Genomic DNA, 21,583 nt, shown 5'->3' on the forward strand with positions numbered 1-21,583 from the left:
TCTTTTATCAGCAAATAACACCACTCACAAATTACACCCCTTTAAACAGTCCTAAGGTTACCAAAACAAAGCCTACAAAACAAATACAGCACCAGAATTATGACTGGCCCAGGTGGCAATAGGCTGTAATTTTGTCTCTCCTCAGGAATGACACTCCAGTAAGGACATCCATCCTCTGCCCCAGCTTTCCCCCCTCATCTCCCCAGGTGCAACAGGATTAGGAAATACCACATAGCTCCTGCTCTCCCCATGTCCAGCCACTCTGGTACTGGGCCATCCCATGCTTTCCTCTTCTGTCTTCACCCATGCAGCAGTAAAGCAAATAATTCTTATAATCAGTTTACTACAAAGACAGAGTGTGCCCTCTCCTCCTTATCTTGCTCTTTGGAGATGCATCTGTCTGCCATCTCCAAAGAACTCTCCAAAGAGCAAAGTCATCTCCAAAGAGCTCAGCCCCAGGCAGATTTTGGGCATGGAAAATTCCAGGTCAGACATGGAGAGCTACAAAGAGCAGTGAAGTCCAGGGCAGAGGCAGGTAACTCCCATGTAAATCAGAAAACATCAAGCTTAGCTACTTCTTACATGAAATAATAAATATTGGAAGGAAGCGTGCTTGTTTGACCAAATGCTGTCATTTTGTGGTTGATTTAAGAGCACCAAATTGAATTTGAAAACACTATTATGAGAAAGGTTAAAAAAATAAATAAATTTGAGTAGATATAGCCTTAGGGGCTATTTTAATTTTCTTTAGGCCTGCTTGCTCACTCCTCAGAGTCAATGTAGATCAAAAGAATAATTTATAAGCTTTAATGAGAATATTGATTTTTAAGGTTCGTTCTATTCATGTGAGCAGGGAGGGAGGTGACGGGGGAAGGAGCCCTGCAGGCTGTGGCCAGAGCCTTGTTGGAGGCACTAAACCTTCCTGGGACACAGAGAGCCCATGCTGGGATAGGGAAGGTGCTCGAGCAGCGCAGACCCTGCTCCCAGCAGAGATAGGCATCAGTGTTTCCAAACAACTCACCGTCTAATTTGTACTTATGCAAAAGAGCCGTCCCATAACACAAATCATCGAGCAATTAACATGCAACACTTCAGCACAACTCTCCGTTGCTTGTTGTTGAACTATCTTCAATGCCATTAATGAGAGCTAATTAAATCAATCAAGTCCCCGCCGTACTCCAACACGACTGCAGCTACCGAAGCGGTATCAGATCGGGAGCGCTTTCTCAGGCACTGTAAGTATCAAGATGCACATTTATCATGCTGTCCTTCCAGCATACATCTGCTCTCACTGCTGCATCTTTCATTTATCATATGTTGTCACCGTCCCAACCCCCAATACATCTAGGTGTCAATTAATTCTTCCCCGTGCGGCTCCAGTGCCTCGCGCGGAATAATCTCCGTCTTAATATCCATCCATGAGCTGCCCTTACCCGGGAGCAGCAGCGCCCAGCCACGTCCCCCAAATTACGTGGCTGTGACCATAACCTCTCTGTTTATTGCAAGTTATTAAACCCCCAAACAGCCTCCACACACTCTAAGTTTCGGGGGAAGCAGTGGAGGTTTGGGTTTCTTCCTCCCTCTCTTCCCCCAGGCTTGACAGGATATTTGCAATGCAATTCAGCAAAATAAACTTTAGTGAGAAGAGTTTCCAGGAAAACCCCTCGAGTGGATAATTGCTGTGGACCTTCAAAATGCTTTTTATAATTGATGAACATTCAAATAACAGATTTATCTCCACGTTTGCAGTACTAGGCAATGGCATTTCTGGTATACCAGCAGCCCATGTGCCTCCTGCTCCATTACCATCAGCATGCAGGGGAAGGAAAGCCTTTTTCTAAACAGGAGCATCGTCTCTCATTATATTATAACATTTGGTCTCTATTTATGTTTCTGCTCTGTCTGGCTAACTCTCCCTTTTATTTACAAATCAGCTATATTAATGTGCTTTAATTTCAACACTGGTTGTTTATTTTAGAGATGAATCAGTTGGCAAAGGGAAGAAACCCTGCCTGAACAGAAAGCGTCACCAGCTCCAGCACCATATACACACTTGTCCTTATTCAATTGCAGACTTAAAATTTGTGGGTTTTTGACTTCACAGACTTATCTTGTGGCATTTTTAATGTTTTAATTATAAAAATACTGACTTGCAGGTCAGAGAAGGAGCAGATAACTCATGCAGCATTAATTTCATGCCAGCCCTTGGCCGTGGAAGTGCATCCCCTGCCTGGTCACCATGGAGAAGAGAGGTGGGGCAAAGCCCCTGCACATTTCCCAGACAGAAGGACATGGAGGGAACACATGCATGGAAGCAAAGCCCCTGGGAAGAGCCAGAATGAGAATCTGTGTGGAATCCCACTTCAAAACAAAAAGAGTTACAAAAATAACACCTCATTTGAGGTAGAACCAGTGAGTCACAAGCCAGAAATTTCCACCAGGAAAGTAAATGCCCAGACGAATTTGCAGGTGGCTTTATCCTGGTTCTATGTCCACACAAGGAGTAAAAGGCATATAAACAACCCTTATGGCTTGATTTCTCCAAAACCAGCACTCTGGGAAAAAAATCAAAGTAATTCTCCAAATAAACTGCCTTACTCTGGCATGAGACAGACTCAGGCTGAACAGGGGATCAGTTCTTCCCCCTCTGTGCAAAAGGCTTTCAGAGCCTCATCAGAACACAGCCAGGAATAATAATTTGGGTCATTATTATTAATTATTATAGCTGCATGCAGGCTCCCAGCAGAGATGAACGCCTGGGGATCCCTTTTCACCCATCATCCAGCTGTAGAAGGATCCAAGAGAGGAAATCAAGGCTTTCTAAGGCAGAAGAGATGACAGCATATCATTAGGTATCACCATGCAGGAAAGCAAGCAGCATTTTCAGTCTCTGTGACCTCTCTGGGTACAAAGAATGACAGGGTTTTTTTATTCCTTCCTCCATACCCAACTCCTTCCACCACTGAGCACACAAAGTTAAAGGTGCTGCAGAAGAGACAAGCAGAGTATTTCCCTGCTCTAGCATTGCTGCTCACAGAGCAGCAGCCAAGCCTGCCCTAGGAAAACATTCAGGAGAGTTTCATTCTGCTTCTGATTATGAAGCAGAAAATCTTAAAAAAAAAGGTGAAAACACCAATACATTTGCAGTATTTGCTTATTCTGGTTTTTGCACATTGGCACTCTCCTTCCTGCATCTGAAAAAATTAAATTTTTGCCAATCCCAGGTTTTCTATTATGTGAGTCGTATGGGCACCAAAGCCTCACTTCTTGTGATGATGATCACAGAGACCTGGCATCCAAAAACCAAGTTCCTTGTTGTGCTACATCTCAGAAACTTCAATCCTGATCCCACCACATCAGTTTGCTCATCTAATGCATCCCTGCATCTCTGTGTTCTGCTGCAGCAATTCTAAGGCCATGGCAGACTTGCTCATTGAATAAACACATCTGACTGCATGGGTCTCTCCAACTCCAGAGAGGATCAATGAAATTCTTTCCTTAAAGGAAGGAGTTTGATGAAATTCTTGGTTTAATCCTTCTAATATCATTTAGTTGAGTAAATTTATGTGACTAAAAGGATTCTGTCAGTTGAAGGCATTTCATCAGGCACATACACATAATTCTAGTGACAAAGTGATTTTTTGTCAACAAAATACTGCCTGGCACATGTACAGAAGTTTGTTTAGCAGTGAGCGAGTACACAGTAAAGGCAGGAATCAGATCATGAAGATTATGCTGTTATAAAGAGACAAGAAGAAGAGGGAAATTATCTGTTTGGTGCCAGACTGTGGGAAGTAGTTTACATGAAAGGAAAAGTTTACAAGGCAGCATCAGCTTCCCATGGGCCTTTGCCATTGGCATAAATCAAATCATCGACACAAAGCCACGGTCGCATTGCACTGGGTTTTCGCTTCCTACTCTGCTTTTGATCCTGCAGTCTGTAGATCTGTTTAATGTGTTAATTGCAAACTCCTCTGGTCTTTATCCAGCATTTCTTCTGTTTATTGGTGTGTCTGGCATCAGAAACATGCGAATAAGGCAATGGAATTCCTTCACTTTTTGCGTAGCATCACGCCTTCATCTAGTTGGCTTTGAAAAGCACCAGCAGTTGAACCTTAGCCCCAGGTCTGAAAACCTGTGGATATCACAAGTAAAATCCCTCTGGGTTGAGTGTATGGGGCCCAGCAGCCATAGAATCATGGAATGGTTTGGATTGGAAGGGACCTTTAAAGGCCCTCCAGTCCAAGCCCCTTCCAATAAGCAGGGACACCTTCCCCTAGATCAGGCTGGACAGAGCCCTGTGCCGGCTGGCCTGGAGCGTTTCCAGGGATGGAGCATCTAACAAAAAACAGGCTGAGCTCTATGGCCAGGACAGGTCACAGGGGGCAGGGAGCTGGGTGCTGTACCAACTAAGTCAGAAGTACAGGGAAAAGAAGAAAAAGCAGGGAGGGAAGATACAGGTGCTCAGTTCTAAGGAAGTGGAGTAGCAAGGGGCAACAATGAGAAAGGAAAGGAGTTTCTTATAGTGAAAATGGAGTTCACACCAAAAAAACCCCACCACACAAAAGAAGCAGCGAAGTTAACAGCAGAGAACAGAGCTATTAAACACCACTTGCCCTCAGAGATGCTGGCAGGCAGAGGAAGGAGGAAATCTCAGAGCAGGTTTATTTATTTGGTGGAAGTGCTTTTGATTTCCCAGGCATGCAGGAGCACCAGCAGGAACCCCCAGCTGGGGAGAGGCTGGGCAGTGCATGCCAGTGTTTGCACACCCACAGTAGGATGAAGCAGCCTCTCCTGAGCCTTCAGGGTGCTACAGAAACATTCTCCTTTCCTGATCCTGGAGGTCAACAGAGCAGCAAGGGAGAGGGTTACAGAGCTCTGTGGTCAAGTCTTTTTTGTTTACAGGATAGGACGTGAGGATATTTCTGCAGGACTTAGGAGCTGAGATTTCTCCACCTCCTGCTGAGGCTTCCTGTGTCTCCCAGCATTTGCCATTTCCTCCTATTTCCTCCTATGCCTCACAGTGCCACACAGCAGTTCTAACTCACTGACCCATCTCTTCCAGCACACCCTCTCTTCAAGTTACCGTGGAAAGTTCTTCGCTGCTACTCTGCTAATTCTGAAGCCTTTGAGCTGTACTTTTGAGTCTGCAAGGGGAGCTGAAGTCTTCTGATAGGATGAGCTTAATAAAACAGCCCTGGTTTTCACATCTGGCAAGCAGGGTTTACATATCTGGGTAAGTATGGTCCAGGAGAGAAATCAAATTAGTTGCATCCTCCTCCCTCCACAGCAGCACTTCAGCTGAAGCAGTAATGAAGAAAAATCTCACAAAGTGGCCACTGGCAACCAGAATCATTTGTCTGCTATCGATCCACAGTGTGATTTATTAATGGGGTGGGAAAGCAGGCACAGGTCCTTCTCTAGGTTAGGGAAATCTCATCTCATCTCTTTCTTATAGGTTCTGCTGGCCCTATCCTGCTTCCATGCCACCCCTGTGCATGCCCAGCCCTGCACATGCATTTCACCTCCAGGTGCCCTGAGAGGATGGCTATACCCTGAGAGCCAGAACTACTCATGAGAGAGGAAAGTCCTCAGGACTTGTGAGAAGGGGAGGTTGTTCAGTTCTGCACTCAGTTGCTGAACCCAAGAGCCTGCAGGTTTAATCTCAGTCTGCCACAAAACGGGAAGAGATTCAGAATTCATCAAGCAATTTTTGCAGACTCTCACACCCAAACATTTGCTCTGGAGAAGGATTTGCTCTCACTTTGCTTGCTGACATTTGCATCTCTACACCAATAGTTGAAAGCTGCAGCCTCACCACAAAATACCTTGAAATTTATGACTATTGTCATCAACAGGAACTGCAAAATTAAAACCCAAGACCCTCCCTCCCATCAGTTTTTCCATCCACAAGCCCAGCTCTGCCTAAATCATGCAAAAGCCGTATAAAGGAGCCACATGAACCAACCCATAAATCACAGCTGTCCTGTCTCCCCAGCTTAATGCCAAGTGATAAAATGCCCCAGAGTTTATGTGGCTGCCACTGCTCCCCTCCTCCCCACTTTGTTGATTGTATACATAAATAAAACCACAATGATCTCATTTGAGTCCCTTAACCAGCAAAAGCAGGAGCTGGGAGCCCCAGCCAGTCTAGCTGCAGTGACTCACAGTGATTTTTGATTGAAGCTGACTATTAGTGGATACAATTAAGATGCTGCTTCAGTTTGAAGATGAATTGGCCGTGCAGAGACAAATTGTGAATGCTTATTGCTGCCATGCTGAGGCAGGTAATCAGGGAATGAAGCTGTAATTGTGGCACCTCTTGTTTTGCTCCTGCTGGAGCACAGAACGCGAGATTCAATTTAACAAACAATTTGCCACGCGGCTCATCCCTGCTGGGTGGGAAAGCAAGGCATGCTGGTGAGGCTTCCTTTGAGTTCTGCTCCCTTTTAAACCTGTTATAAGCAAAACTGGCCCTTGTTTTAACCTTTGCACCAAAGCAGAAAGGAAGAGGAGAAGTCCAAGAGTATTGCTGATGGTGTATTTGAGAATGTACCTTGGGCTTCATCCAGAGATGACTAAACAAGAAAAGTTTATACTCACATACTGAAAAGTATCATCATCCTTTTGATACTTTTTGGGTTTTTCTGAGCTTCTCTGGAGAAACCAGAGGACAGCTGGGCCAGCACCTTGGAGCAGCAAATGCCAATATGGGCATGTGAGGAGACATTTATGTACACCCAGGGTTGCTCTACTGCTGCAGGAGATTCGGGTTACAGCCCCTGGATGATCTTGAAGCCAATTATCCTCTTTTTATCCCCATGGGAGGGAAGGACCAGTTGAAGCAGCAGCTCCTCAGCAGCTGGCTTTCATCCTGCTGCAAAGGGAAGGAGTGCAGAGATGCTCTGCAGGGCTCAAGGGGTTGGCATTTAAAGGACTCAAAAAAGAATTAGAACCAGAGATCTCCTGGACCAGACTCACAGAGCAGAGCTTCCTTAGCTTTGTTTACCTCTCTTTGGGATCCATCCTTGAATACAACCACTCTCTCCAAGTTTCTAGATCAAACTTGGCTTCTCCAACAATACTGATTCCATGGAGGAGATACAGCCAGGTCTTACAAACCCTTCCTGTTTCACTGTTAGTGATTCATAACCACACCAGTAACTTATTTAAACCCCCAAATCTCAGGGATTTTATTGTGTTTTTTTCAGGCTAAACATGTATTTACATGTTTTGAAATCTGACCCAAGCAGGACCAGCTGCTCTTGTTACTTTAGGATGTAGACATTGGCATCACCTTTTCTGTCAAAGGACAAAGTTCTCTAATGGCTAGTCTGACCTAGAAAATGAGGGCATCAGCTGTACAGAGGCCCCTCTGTTTATCAGTTTGCAAGTGGCTCAGTTTTTCCTCCTCACAAACATACAGGGATCACAGAAACCAGAGAGCACAAGGGATGTTCAGTGGTTGGCAACTGCAGAGGCTCTGATGGAAACCTTATAGAAAAAAAAAAAAAAAGATAATCTTCTGTTTTTTCTGTAAGTACTGCTGGTCATGGTCTGCAGAGAAGACATTTTCTTGCCTACAAGCATTATATAGGGCCCCACATCAGCTGGATCCTGCTTTTCAGCCCTTATCAGCCTTGGAAAAGCCCCAAGGAAGTCAACAGCAAAATTTGATGGTACTTCAGGCAGGTGCAAATCAAAGGGAGTGAAAAACTCATCTAATTAAAACTTAGTGTTTGTATAGAGAAAAGAGCTGTTTGCTCTGACAAAGCAGGAAGCAGAGAAGCACAGAAGTTTTGCAATTGAGCAGGGCTGGGTATCTGGGGGAGGATGAGGGTGATTTTCTCTGAAGGGAATGATCTGTACTTTGAGAATGCTCCTCTCTAGCATCTCCCAGGCAGCAGCCAGCCTGGCCTTACTGCAGAGCTTCCCCTTGCCCAAATGTCTTGCAGGCATTGGCCCAGATGTGGTATCCATTACAGGGCAAGCATTCTGAGACAAGATGATGCCTCTTTATCAACTCTTATTAAACAGCCACCATTGCAGGTGGCTACAGGTTTCATTTGTTGCCCTGATGTTACAAAAAACCTTGTTCTTTAAAACTTACTCTTAAGTAGCTATCTCGCCTCTCCCAGGTGATAATTAACATAGTTGACATTTTTAGAAAAATTATTCACAATCTTCTGTTTAAAGGAGCAGAGAATGGACAGCAAGACAGTGTTTGGCTCAAACCCAGCACATATATTGAATGTAAAGCTTTTGGGCTGTTCATATGAGTGTTTCAGGTGCTGATTTTGGTAGGAAGGCTGTACCTGGAGGTGATCCCACAGCTCAAGCCCTGAGCACAAAGGGTGCTGCAGGAAAGGCTTATGGAGTTATTTAGCAGCTGGATAAGGACAGGAATAGCAGGTACTTGTTTTGTAATCCCTGCCAGGACAGCAGGACCTGCTCCCTGGGCAAAGCTTGGGAGCTGTGAGTTTAGGCCAGCCGAAGGGGACAGACATGGCAATTCACAATGTCTCCTTTGGGCTGCCCCAGGCACCTCATTCAGGTGCAGGTTACAAGAAAAAGAGGCCTCTGTGTCCCAAAAGGCACCCATCTTTGATACCCTGAGTTGGCTAGAGACAGACACGGCAAACATCCTTCCTTTCTGACACAGGTGGGTCATGTTCAGCGCTCTGCTGTACAGCCGGGCAGGGAAATCAGGCAGAGCAAGGTCGAACGGCTCACCTTGCAAATGCTTGCATGAATACTTAATCTCTCTCCTGTGAGCAGTCTCACCAGCTTCAATACAGCTGTAGATATTTAATCAAGAAGAGAAAAGATCATTAACCCACTGCCTGCCTCCAAGGGGACTTGGGGGTGGGAAGCGGCGAGCACAGTCCCCCACCTGCCGCAGCCTCCTGCAGCACAACTCCAGCACCAACCTGCACATCACCACCACAATGCTTTTAGTTACACAAAGCCCTGGCAGAGCCCAATCTTTCTGCTTTTCACACACAGAAGGTTGCAATCACATTTCCTGGCAAACCACTCCTATTCTCCCAAGCCCCAGACACAGCAGTTTATGTTCTTCAGTTCAATAAACCATCAATTCTACCACCACAAAGGGAAGAACTCTAAAAAAATCCCTTGAAACAACCTCACACAATAAAAAGCAAAAATCCCCAAGAATCCCTTTCCCTGTCAGGCTCACCCCCTGCAACATGGGTGAATTTCCAGGCTCTGCAGAGATGCCACATCTTCCACCCAGGGAAAAACCCCACAGGTGCTCCAACCTGAGGCCACTGCAGATTGGGCAACCCTAAGTCCATCCCCACCTCCAGTTTCCTCCAATCTGGGCCAGCTGCTGAGGGATTTAAGAACCCCTCCTTTTCTTCCTCATCACCATCAGTGAATGAGAGCAAACACTTGTACAGCTTTGAGAGGTTCTGCCCCAAACCAGCCATTGCTTCTGAAAGCAGCAGGTGACCTCTTTAAGGACACCCACCTGTGCTGCCCCTTCAAGACACAGAGGGGCCCCAGGGTTGAGCTTCCAAAAAAATCACTAAGAATGGAATTTTTGCCCTAGTTAGAGCTGAGGAAAAGTTAGAGCTAAGTCAAGCTGCTCGAGTTCATCATATCATGGAAACACAAGCCCTGCTGAATCATCCACTGGTTTTATCTTCTTGGGGCAGGCGACAAAGTTATACAGAAAACGTTGTTTACAGACATCTCTGTTTGGAAACAAATGCAAATCCACACTAAATTGTCTCAGCTAAAGGAGATGGAAATTAGATCGTTTAAAAGCAGAGAGCTCTCCCATATTGTTTCAGTAGAATTGTCTCTTTTACATAGCCAGGCAAGGGGCTCATTTTTGGGGAAAACAAACACATCTTTTACGATTATGGCCATTCAAAGCTGTTTCTTGCACTCTGAATTGTCACACATGAAGGATCAATGGCGTTCTCAGATGATGGTTTAATTAAAAACTTCTCCTTTCTCCAAGTTGAGATCTGCAAAACCTCTCTGAATGGCTGATGGATGATTTGCTATTACCTTGTCTAACTTTCTTTTTAATATTTTTTTCCAGGATTTTAATTGTTGCCATTTGAGGATTATTGATTATCTGTAATTGCTCTTTTTCTCAGGCATCTCCCTAGTTATCTGCAGCTAAATGATCTCTAGAAAAGACAAAAGCAAGAGTGCTTCAGGACTTAATGTATTTCCTTGGCTGTTAATGAACAATGATAGGTTGATACCTGGACACTGAAGTGGCTTGAACTTTGAAAGTGGGTGAGCTTGAAAATTCCTTTTCCTTAAGAAAAGACGCTAAAAGAACCAAAAAAACCTTTTTATACACCAGTCACATTAAACAGAAACTAGACCAATGAAGTCTTTACAGCATGGGACACTCCTGAGTGCAAAATAAAATCCCCTTCTGCCTTCCAGAGCAGGCAGTCACTTCACACTGATTGCCATGGCTCACAGGCATAGAGGGATCCCACCAGAGCCAGAGGAACTGGGCCAAAGAGGATTTTATCTTTTTAAACTCCTAATTTTTTCTGCTTGGACCAGCCCACTAGACAAAGAGGTTTGCTCAATTTATCAGTGCTCAGCTCACCAACTGCTGAGGGCTCGGACTTGGTTCTGGATTTTGCAGGAGCTGAAGACACACAGTTGTTTCCCACCTCTTTGCCTTATTTACAATCCAAATTCCATGGAAATATTTAAAACATGCAGCAGAATCACCCAGCACAAAGCTAATTTTTCTCCTTATGTCTTTTACTTTGCATTTCAGGTACATTTAAAAGCTCACATATTTCAAAATACAGGGTCAAAAATGACATTACACAGGGAGCATCAAGCACAACAAGCATGAAGCTGCCCTTTGCTGCAGGTTTAAGGTAATGCCTTCAGTTTAGTCTGGGAGTTATGATCTCAGACTACAGCAAATGATTCTGTTAGTTGATCATGGTGCACCTTGGTATAAAGATAGCATGAAAAAACAAAAAAAAATACACCCTGCATCATTAATTTCAGAGCAATTGTTTTTAGAAACTGATCATCAGCTAAGTTTGGGCTCATTACCAGATTTTGTCTAGAAATAAGTTTTTGCTAGTGAGTGCCTGCCCACAAGATTAAAATAACAAAAAAACCCATGACACATGGTGGTAGAAATTGGAGAATTTTTTTCCTTTAATCTTTTTTTCCCCAGTGTGCCCTAACACTGACCTGCAGCCCGGTGGGGAGGGCACCACCACACTCAGCTCTGCCCTGGCCCCAGCACTGCAACCAGGCATCACAGTCCCATGGGAAATCCCCCTCATCCACAGACTGCACGAGCATCCCTCTGCCCTGGGAAAACTGGAGACAAGAAGCTGGAGCAGGCTGCAGAAGCTTTGCCATGGTTTGACACTGGCCCAGTGCCAGGCACCCAGGAAAGCCACTTGCTCACCCTCCCCTGCCACAGCTGGGCAGAGGAGAGGAAAAATAAATTAATGAAGGGTTCATGAGTTAAGGATCAGCAGAAAACACTTTGAGGGCAAAACAGGCTCAACTTAAGCTGCAAAGTGAAATATTTTACTGACAGAATCAGAGGAGGATGATGAGAAGTAAAATAAGGCCTTTAAAACGTTTTCTCCCTCCCAGCCCTTCTCTCCTTCCCACCGACAGCTCAGGGAGACAGGGCATGGGGGTTTTGGTCAGTTCATCACTGAGATTTTCTTCCCCTGATCCAGGAGAGGAATCCTTCCCCTGTGAGACCGTGGGGTCCCTCCCATGGGAGACAGCTCTCTGTGGATTTCTCCAGGTGGGTCCACTCTCATGGGCAGCAGCCAAACCACACCTGCTGCAAGGTGAGTCCCTGCCATGGCCACTGTCCTCCCAAAACTGCTGCAAGGTGAGTCCCTGCCATGGCCAGACTGTCCTCCCAAAACTGCTGCAAGGTGAGTCCCTGCCATGGCCAGACTGTCCTCCCAAAACTGCTGCAAGGTGAGTCCCTGCCATGGCCAGACTGTCCTCCCAAAACTGCTGCAAGGTGAGTCCCTGCCATGGCCACTGTCCTCCCAAAACTGCTGCAAGGTGAGTCCCTGCCATGGCCAGACTGTCCTCCCAAAACTGCTGCAAGGTGAGTCCCTGCCATGGCCAGACTGTCCTCCCAAAACTGCTGCAAGGTGAGTCCCTGCCATGGCCAGACTGTCCTCCCAAAACTGCTGTGGCCTGGGTCTCTTCCCTCGGGGTGCATCCTCCAAGGCCAGGCTGCTCCAGCAGGGCCCTCTCCCTGCTCTGGGTCTCCCACTGGGTCACAGCCTCCTCCAGGCACCCACCTGCTCTGGCATGGGCACCTCCCCAGGGGCTGTGGGTGGATCTCTGCATCCCCAGGGATCCCCATGGGCTGTGGGTGGATCTCTGCATCCCCAGGGATCCCCATGGGCTGTGGGTGGATCTCTGCATCCCTATGGATCTCCATGGGCTGTGGGTGGATCTCTGCATCCCCATGGATCCCCATGGGCTGTGGGTGGATCTCTGCATCCCCACGGATCTCCATGGGCTGTGGGTGGATCTCTGCATCCCCATGGATCCCCATGGGCTGTGGGTGGATCTCTGCATCCCCATGGATCCCCATGGGCTGTGGGTGGATCTCTGCATCCCCATGGATCCCCACAGGTTGTGGGTGGATCTCTGCATCCCCTGTGGATCCCCATGGGCTGCAGGGCACAGCTGCCTCACCATGCTCATCACCACAGGCTGTAGAGGAATCCCAGCTCTGGTGCTTGGGGCACTTCCTGCCCCTCCTTCTCCACTGACCTTGGTGTTTCCATGTTGTTTTCCTCACATGTTCTCACCTCCTCCTCTCCTCTGGCTAGAAGAAAAACTGTGTGCCCTTTGTTTTGATTTTCCTCTTAAACGTGTCACCACAGAGGTGTTACCAACCTCTCTCCTCGGCCCAGCCTTGGCCAGCAGCATGTCCATCCTCAGAGCCATCAGGGACTGGCTCTGCTGGATGTGGTGAAAACTTCCAGCAGCTTCTCACAGAGGCCACCTCTGTGGCCCCCCAGCTCCCAAAAACCAGGCTGTGCACAACCAATACAGCCCTGCACCCTGCAATGGGCTCACAGATCCAGCAAAGCTTCCCGTGGCACAACCACGTGGCAGACTGCCTGTAAAGGATATTGCTGGAAATGCAAATGAAAGTGTAGCAGGCAGCAGGGAGACATATGAAGGGAATCTTGGATGTCTAATCCGGTTGGAAAAGACAGCTTGGGTAGGCAGCTAATTGGGAGCCATGGGAAAAGCTTTCCCAGCTGCAGGCAGCAAGCAGCTCAGGGAGAAAGGAGCTGCAGGTTTTCTGCACGAAAAAGCTGACTGTTAAATTGAGTATAGTACTGATGGTAAATGCATTTCATCACCAAATTATACATCTATAAAAAAGTACAACAGAGAGAAAGAAAAAGAAAGTATGTGTCAAGCTTTCTGGGCCTTTTTTCACTTTTCTAGGGAGAATTTTCTTCCAATACATTGGCAGATACAGCACAGGTGGGAATGTTTTCACCTAAATAATGGCCAGTAGGCTGAAGCAATTAGTTTTCTTTTTATTTTTTTTTTCAATAAAAAAGAAATTAAATACTGAGACTTATTTTGTAAAAATGGTGGCCAGGACAATGGTTTTATTTTGTAACAATGTGATTTTTTTTTTTTTTAATACACATGAAAACAATTCTTACAGCTCTACATCCTGAAAAAGAGTTGTTTATTCTGTAGAAGAAGATAAAGATTAACCATTAAAGATTAACCAATTGCTGGGGTGACCATCATTATTAAAACTCTGCTCTGCAGACAGCAGCAGGCACTCTAATGGCACATGCTGGCAACTTCAGCTGCCTTTACTCTTGAGTGCTTCAGTCCCACAAACCGACATCAAAACCAGGGAAAAAAAGATCATGACAGGAATGAAGAGGTTCTTCTGGGTACAGAAGTCAACTTAAAAAGCTGGACCCTCCAGTCAGTGTGAGTCATGCATTTAACAACTGCAGTGACTTAAAGAATTAAGTGGGGACAGATCCCACTTATTTTCACAATAAAGCAACATTTGGAAAGCTTAAACAGAGCAAAATGTGGCACAGAAATGGAGGGCCAAAGAGAAGGGTTGGAAGGAAACAACAGAGGATTTCACAGTGGACTCCTTCTCGAAGGCTCACTGTAAATATTATCCCTGTCCAGTTGGGGGAAGTTTCTTGCTGTGCTTTGGCAAATCATCTTTTTTACTTGTTATCATCAAAATATGTTTCAAAAGATTTTTTTTTCATGGGATTCCAACTCAAAAGTTTGGCTTGAACCTTGCTTCTTTGGAAGGCAATCAGTTTTTCTTTTTTCCTTCAGTCAGGCTGCTGTAGGGCTGACAGGGAAGGGACAGACTGTGAGCAGGGGTATTGTGCACACCTGTCTATTGACAGCAGTGATGATAAAAGTCACTCCTGGCTCTCCCATTAGGGACTTAGGGAAACTTGGGATGGTCCCACAAGCAGGGACAGGGAGGGTCTCCTCCACATTATCTCATGTGCCCAAATTAAGAGGCGGTCACAGAGTGGTTGTCAGGATCTTCTCCCAAGTAACAAGTGATAGGACAAGAGGAAATGGCTTCAAGTTGGAATCTTTAGATTGGATGTTAGGAAAAATGTCTTCACTGAAATGGTTGTTAAGCATTGGAACAGGATGCCCAGAGAAGGGCTGGAGTCACCAGCCCTGGAGGTATTTAAAAGCCAGGTAGATGCTGTGCCTGGGGAGATGAGTTACGGTGAGCCTGGCAGTGCTGGGTCACGGCTGGACTCGATGATCTTGGGTTTCCAGCCCAAACAATTCTGTAAGTGTAAGTGAGAAGAGTGATGCAGAGCACTCACTCTGGAAAGCTGGCTGTACTAGACACACCTACACTTGATGCATAAACACAGCTGCTGTGAACATGGAATGTGTCCCTGGTGCAACACGCTTAGGGCGAGGGCACGCGTTTGACCGCCTGACCAAACAACGTGGGAGCACGTTCACTGCTAACTGAAGTAATGCATCAAGCCTGGGCTTGCTTCACCAATATCCTGGAAAAAAATCACCTTGTGGGATGGGAGAGCAGCCACTAGGTGGGATAACAGCCTAGCAGGCAACGTGCCTGGGAGATGCCTGCACTCAACCTTGGGCCAACATCGCCCACAGGGGTCCTACAAATAAAGCTCAGCGCTCTGTGTCAAACCTGGCTTGGCCACAGAGCAGGTTTAGGGGACCACAACATGTCTTGAAATATTCATACATGTCCTCTGTAATTGCTCTGTTCACATTCAAGTGTTTTTATAGCTGTGCTATTGCACAGTTCCATAACTGAACTTGCCACATTTTCAAACATCCTAGCAGGGCTGTTTCAGAGCTCGAGCAGAAACTGTAATACCATAGTAAAACAAATGAACAAAACACTTGAAATCAAAGAATCTGGCTTAATTTGCATCAGAAGGAATTTGACCTGTAGATTTTTCTCCTATGCTTAATGGAGTAAGGGAAAAAAAAAGTGATAGTCCCACTTTAATATTTACAACACGTCTTTCATGCATCCTTAATGGCATTGTTTATAAAAAATGCATTAACTGTTCTGTTTTGCTTCAGGCAGGGGGGATCCTTTACAGGGTAGGCAGCTTAATTTGGATCTTAACAATGACATCGTTCCACGAATTAATGCATCCAGGAGACAAACTCCAGAGCTGAGATGTAAGAGCAGGAGCTTGGCCTTTGCACATGAGTATTCTTAAGGAGAGAGGATGAGGTTTTTTTTCTCATTACAGCTTAAAGCAGATAAGAAAGCTCCCCAAAAGAGCAGGGGGGAAGCCAACTGCTAAGCAGGGCATGTAGTGACAGGACAAGGAGGAATGGCTTCAACTGTCAGAGGGCAGGGTCAGACTAAATATTAGGAAGAAATTCTCCTCTGTGAGCATGGTGAGGCTCTGGCATAGGTTGTCCAGAAAAGCTGTGGCTGCCCCAACCCTGGAAGTGCTCATGGCCAGGCTGGACAGGGCTTGGAGCAGCCTGGGTAGTCAAAGGTGTCCCTGCTTATGGCAGTGGGGTTGGAACTGTGTTGTCCTTAAGGTCCATTCCAAACCAAACCATTCTATGATTCTATGACATAAATAAAATAAGACTTGATCAAAAAATCCATCTTGAACATACACACACACACAGAATTTTTGTATGTTTTTCCTTAGGATTTATTATGGAATTGTTGCATCTGCCTTATTTCTCTTTGTACAAGAGGGTAGGGATTGGGTTGTCCCAAACCCACTTGCAGGCCAAATCATCAATTACCTTCACATCTACTCTATCCCAGCAAACCTTGCTTCCATTGACAGGCTGCCATAAAAAATAATCCATCTAGACAATTAGAGTCCATCTAAGAAAAGGTCTTCTTCCCCTTGACTTTGCCAGGTGACATAAAGTGATTTCTGCAGGTTAAAAATTTAGTGATAAGTTGGGCATATATGTATGCAATACCTAGTTATGCATCCATAGTACTCTGATAACAGTGAAGATGCTCATTTGGCAGGAGGAGGCTGAAAATGCCTCTTACATGAGTGAAGGATCAAGAATCTGCAATCCTAAGGAAAATGCAGGAGTGAAATATTAATAAATCCCAGGCAAATCCCAAACAAGCGGCACAATACCAAGGCAAGCACATTTCCTTCAACTATAATCCTGTTCTGCAAAAGCAGTCTGAGGATATAGAGGTTGTTTAAGATGTCAGTGGTGTGTGAATAGATCACTCTGAAAACTAAATTAAGGATGAAAAATATTTTTGGGCATCATAGCATTGATCTCTTTTCCAATGAGAGCCTCACCTGTCTCTGAATCTCTAATAATAAAGAATATGGATCAGCATGGAAATAATATTCTGGATGATCCAATGTACCTTTCAGTGTGCAGAAGAATGAATTTGATTTCGTAGCATTTTCAAAAGGATTTAGAATTACAAAACTAAATCAGAATTATTTTTGTGTATGAAGCAATAAAAATGAGAGATACCCTATTAAGCCTGGATTGCCAAAGTCCTGGCTAGAAAACAACCATGTATTAACAATTTTCAAATACTGAACCACAGCAAGATAAGTGTTGCAGGAAGGAATCATCATAACATTTCAGAGACTGCCGCTGGCACTGGCTGCTGTAATTTCTCACTTGTAACAATCAGGCATTATAAGGGAACTTGTACTTTGGAAAGAGCCAGCTCTGTCTCTTACACTGTGACAAGTCAGGCTCAGCTAAAAATAGCAACCAGCAAAGAAAAGAAAATAAATGCATCCCACGCCACCCTTTGAGAAGTCCTTTGCTCCCCACTAATTTCACTGAAAATGCCCGCGGAGTCGTGGGAGCTGCCGGACACCAGGAAGGGCCTCGGTGTCTCCAGACTCACCTGGGCTTGTGATTAAAAGAAATGCTGCATTTGTTGAGCAATGGACACAACTCAGCCTCTCTGTGCCCCCTCCTCAGTGCCACTCTGCTCCTCCTCCCCCCTTGCACCTCATTTCCTTTCAGGATCAGTTTGGGGTGTGCAGGCTAAGAGATTCAGGAGCTCCAAGAGCCTTTGACAGGCTGAGAAGCGATGTGCAGGTGTCCCAGGAAATCAGCCTCTGACCTGAGCCCTGATGTGCTCACACCACGAGTGCACCTTTTGTTCTTCCTCAGCTCCCAGAGAGATGTCAGTCACACAGCTAAAGGACACAGGAGAGCCACGAGAACCCTCTACGGTGGCAAGGTTTCATGCTGTTTCTTTAATTTTTTGTCTGGCAAGTGAAATACATTTCACCAGAAGGTGGGAAAGGACTTGGAACAAAATTGATCTTGGCTGAGCAAACATTTGACAACGTTCTGTGGGAAACAACCATCTGTCTTGGGAGATATCAACTCCAGGAGATATTGATGGCACTAAAAATATCTGCCTTAGTCCACAGTCCCACGGCATTCAGTTTTCAAGCGTGGAAAGCTTCAATCCTTCAGCAGTAAACCTTTCTATTTATTCTTATTTTTGGAGTGTTGACTTACCAGGTGGGGAGTGAAAGGCTCTAGTTTGTTCAAGATGCAGCCACACAAGTGTCTGGTGCCTGGGATGAGTGGAAACTAGAGAGGAGCTGCAGAGAGATAATTAATATGGATTAAATGGAAAAAGGGCTTTGTGCTCTGCTTCACAAGTACAGACCGTACACAGAGATGGATGTCTCTATCTCAGAAGAGCTTCCTGGAGCAGTTTGGCAGGCTGGTTTCTTCTGAGAAACATGAGAGGAGAGGGAAAAAAAAAAGTACTCTTTGAAAGAAAGTTTAAAAACATACCATGAATTCATAACAGCTCTTCCCTCCTCACTGACAAAGAGGCTAACGGATTTATTGAAGCTGACAAACAGCCCCCATCCCATGAATCATAAAGATTTAGACCATTTCACCTTCCACAAGTCACTAAAAATCAAGATAACCCAATGTTTTACAAGGGAAAAGAGAAGATGGGGCAACTTAACTTTAGCAGTGGGTGTTCTGCACAGAAGTTGGCGCATCCATTTTTGTATCTCTGGTTTGCTGGTCTCCTGCTGCCCAGGCAGGTGCTTTTCCATGAACCCTGAAGTAAGTAATAGCTATTTTTACCAAAATCTGGAGATCCTACTCCAGGGAATATTCCATTTTGGAAAAGGCAGTCTCTCGGCCATCAGGGGTCTCAGGAGGGAATATCAGAGATGAGAGGATTGCAGGAAAAAGCCTTGAGCTGCTCTTCCATACCTGCTCCAGTGTCTCTTGCTCACTCCACCTGTGATCTGTGCAAACTCCCCACCACAGCCACACCAACATCCACATTCCCTCACAAAGGGCCCCAGCTGCAGCAAGAACAGAATTCTTCTTCCCCAGGAATAACCTGCATTCTGCTCTTTAAATCCCTACTCCACCATATATCCTGGGATAATTTTTAGGGTTGGTTCTTCTGGATTTTTTTTTCATTTTCTTGTGGTTTTCTCCTTCTGGGAGAGCATCTGAGCTGGGCTTTATGGTTGTTTCCCAGGAGAGCCAATAACAAGTGCCAGGCACTCGTGCCAAGAGCAAGGACAAATGATCCTTCCTGCTGACACCTCCTGCCTCCAGCGACTGCCCACCACGAACCCCGGAGCTGGACCCACCTTCTCCATCCTTAGTGTCTGCCAAAGAGGATCTCTGTGCTGTGGCAATCCCATGGGAATCCATGCAGAATGCCTTGCAGAATGACTGCTCAGTACACTCACCTGATCAAAAGAAATAATGCTAAATTCTGGCAGACACTGCAGTGACCGAGGTAGAAAATGCAACGATGGCTTCATCCAGATACACTCAGGTGGGTAAAGGAAAGGGGTGCCCCCAGTACAGGGACAGAAAAGGAGAATTCCCACTTCTGGAGTAGTTTAGGGGAAAAAAACCCCACAATAAAACACTTCAGGAAACAGTAGCTTCATGGAATAGTGAATATTACACGCTGGGGAAAAGGGAGTCAGGATTTGTTTCCTGGGCAACTGGGGAACCATAAAGATACTGGATCACAGTTAGGAAAGAAGTGGCAACACCTGAAACAGGAAGGCAAGAAGGAGAAGGGATTACTTCCTGCAGATACAACATGAGAAGGAGAAAAAAGGCTGATATGATGCACACTTTTTTGGGGTTTTTTGGGTTTGTTTGCATGACAGCTCTGAAATAGGACAGAGAAGGACAATGCTGCATAATGTGAGTGAGGAAAGGGAACTGTTTGGCTTTTTCATTTAAATGCATGGAAATCTCTGTGAGGTCTGTGTGTGTTGAGAGGAGGGGTAGGAATTTTAAAAAATTATGCTGAAGTAAATGACTCCAGTGAGAGAACAAACTCAAGCTGAAGGCTCATAAGCACAGCTGAAATTAGGAACTGTGCTAATGGCTCCAAGCTGCCGTTCAGGTTGCTGCTGAGTGGGGCACTGACTCAACAAACACATCAGCAAGACACAAGGAAACACCAGGAAATCCTCTGTAGTTCTTTGGAAGTGAAATGTGAGCTACAGCCACAGGGACCTGGCTGCAGGGATGGGATGGATGCAGCTGCTGGGGAATGCACCTGCCCATCCACAGGGATCTCCTGACCCCACTGAGGTGGGTGTCCATGGGTGGTGAGATGCCAAGCTGTCTCTAAGAGCCACATCCTGTTGATCCCCTCTGCCTCCTCCATCCCACTCTTTTTCCCTGGTGCCAGCACTGCCCTGCAAGGGAAGGATGCCAACCTGCAAAGTGACTTATTGGGGAGAGAGCAGAGGAATGGAAAACTGAGATTCAGGCCTGAAGATACTCATGTAGGGGACAGGCCCCCCAGAGTGAAGGGACTTGGAGGTTTGGTGGTGGGAGAGAAGAGCACGTGCTTGGCTTCCTGCTTTGTGGTGACACAAACCCCTCAATCTGTCCCCCACCACCAGGGCTGGCTGCCACCCGAGCTCTGGCTGCCTTCCTCCATCCTTCCTTGTGCTGGGGCCATCTGTGTGCTAAGGCAAACTTTGAGGGTGACACAGAGGGAGAAAAGGCTTGAGAGACACTGGACTGCTGCTCAAGACCAGAAGATACCGGTGGTGTCTTACCTACAGGAGATCTTACTGGTTTTGTCTCATCTTCCCCAGAGGTCCAAACACAAACAGGTTTCCTTTTAGCATCTGAGGGAAGATCATCAAAACTCAAAAAGCACAGGCAGAAAACTAAGGAAGTGCAAATCATGGAATCATAGAATGGCCTGGGTTAGAAGGGATCCTAAAGGTTATCTCATTCCAGCCCTCTGCTATCATCTTCCACTAAACCAGGTTGCTCAGAGCTCCATCCAACCTGGCCTTGAGCACTTCCTCAAATGGGGCATCTACAACTTCTCTGGGCAACCTGTTTCAGTGCCTCACCACCCTCACAGTGAATTTCTTCCTAATATCTAATCCTTAGATGCCTCCTTATTCCCAAATCTCCAAAAAACAAACCCAGATGAAGGCAATAAATATAAAGAACTGCATATGGTCATTAATAATACTTGGATTTCAGTTGTCCTGATCAAACCAAAGTATTTTTGCCACATCATCAAATACATCCTATCTGTGCACTTTTACTCAGTAATGATTTGTTTATACATGGCTGTGGTGCACCCTGAAACATGCAGCTTACTAATTAACTCATCACCACCTGGGATGGCAATTAGCACAACAAAACCTGGAGCAAATCTGTAAGACTGACCATGGGCTGTACATGCTTGAATCACTGCAAACAGGCATCCTTGATGTTTTTTTAAGGAGAAAAAATTAATTTCAAGTTGAGTGCAGGGAGGCAGTCCAGGATTGACACACTTGAGAAATCAGGCTCTGGCTGTGCAGGGAGCTGCAGGCTCGAGGTGCCCAGCCCTCAAGTTGGTTCAGTGGCAGCACAAGGATCTGCTTTTCAATATCACATCAAAGAGCTGGAACTCTTTCATCCCATGGAGGAATGGATGCCCAGTGCTGCCCCTCAAAGCTATACTGCCAACAGACCATGGACTGGAGGTTTTGTGATGAGGAGCTACAGATCTGCCTGGGAC

The 21,583-nt window shown here is 45.8% G+C and overlaps 1 long non-coding RNA gene across 1 annotated transcript; it reads right to left on the bottom strand.

The window, feature by feature from the left end:
• Positions 1–7,113: 7,113 nt before the first annotated feature.
• LOC111926679 (uncharacterized) lies at positions 7,114–9,280 on the bottom strand. Its single transcript, XR_002863117.2, has 3 exons — positions 9,200–9,280; positions 8,734–8,798; positions 7,114–7,494 (listed from the first exon to the last, which is right to left on the bottom strand). It is a non-coding gene; the product is annotated as an uncharacterized LOC111926679 (long non-coding RNA).
• Between the last annotated feature and the right edge of the window lie 12,303 nt (positions 9,281–21,583).

The sequence above is a fragment of the Cyanistes caeruleus genome, chromosome 2, assembly GCF_971803275.1.
Source record: "Cyanistes caeruleus chromosome 2, bCyaCae1.hap1.1, whole genome shotgun sequence".
NCBI classification, from domain to species: domain Eukaryota; kingdom Metazoa; phylum Chordata; class Aves; order Passeriformes; family Paridae; genus Cyanistes; species Cyanistes caeruleus.